Source organism: Dinoponera quadriceps, unplaced genomic scaffold (genome assembly GCF_001313825.1).
Source record: "Dinoponera quadriceps isolate SergipeBrazil2010 unplaced genomic scaffold, ASM131382v1 scaffold5229, whole genome shotgun sequence".
NCBI classification, from domain to species: Eukaryota; Metazoa; Arthropoda; class Insecta; order Hymenoptera; family Formicidae; genus Dinoponera; species Dinoponera quadriceps.
Genome location: NW_014559163.1, coordinates 1,949 through 3,384, shown reverse-complemented (window position 1 = coordinate 3,384; position 1,436 = coordinate 1,949).

Genomic DNA, 1,436 nt, shown 5'->3' with positions numbered 1-1,436 from the left:
TATATATATATATATATATATATATATATATATATATATATATACATATACACATATATATATAATTAGATTTACGAGTAAATAATCTTTGTCTATGTTTTGTAAACGTTGTTGGATACGTGGAATTTACCAACAACCGGTCGTTATTAAATTGACTATGTTTTCAAACTTTGATGCGTACCATGTTTTAAATAAACTGCACGTTCATCGCGCTTTTGCAAAGACGAGAGTTGCAGGTCGCGATTGTTCTCTTGTACACCATCCACGAATCACTGTACAGCGCAAGCTGTATTTCCAGCAGATAATAAGAATTCGACAAGCATGATCTATTTGCTACCGGTAAGACCGATTATTCTCGTATTTCAAGCGAATTTTGATAAACATATTAGCGATTTTATATTAAACACATTCGTGGCCTTTATTAATATACATATAAATATATATATATAAATATATCGCAAAGTACTATAGGTAAAAATACTATACATATAGTACTATATAGTAATATACGACATTGTAGCAAAGAAAAAGGGGGGGAGAGAGAGAGAGAGAGTTAGGGATATCGCGCGATTCTTTGTCTTGCATACCTTCAACACAAGGCTCAACCGCGCGTTATTCACGAATGAGCTAGTAAATTAACTAGTAAAAATTTCCGAAAGAATAAAATGAGTGCGAGAGAGGGAGAGAATGTGGAAGCAGGGAAATAATTGACCGTGTGCAAGGTCGAATGAAAGAAAGAAAGAGAGAGAGAGAGAGAAAGGAATGCATTTGCGGCAGTTCAATACTACGTGACTGTAAGTTTTTTAAAAATCTTCTCTTGTTTTAAGAAAGTATTGCGCAACGAAGTACGAAATTAAATGAAATTTGATGTAACCACCAAAGTGATATCAGTTTTCATTGACGGAATGCAAACAAAGAACGATAATAATACGATATAAAGATGTGAGGCTCCATAGGAGAGCAAAATCACGAAATAACGTAATCAATCGCCGTGTCAGAATTTGTACTTTGCTACGTTTAATGTCACCATCCACATGTTATGATAATATGCGAAGGAGCAAGAAGAAGAAGAAAAGTACAGGAGTATATTTAATAACAATAGATATTTTTTGATTATATTTAATATTAAAAAAAAATTACAAATTAGTAGTGTTATTGTATTATTAATATTAATATTTACAATTTAGTAGCGTTATTATTTTATTATTATTATTAATTACATCATCATCATTATTATCATCATCGTTATTATCACCATCATCTTCGTTATCGCCACCTCATCATTATCATCATGGAGATAATGTTGAATGAAAACTAAAGCAAAGCATTTTATAGTCACCAATTTGTACTCTTAAGGTAACAGTACATAGATTCAGTTGCGGGAGTTCATGTATATTTCAAGTAAATTACAGATATTGTGAAACGATATATATATA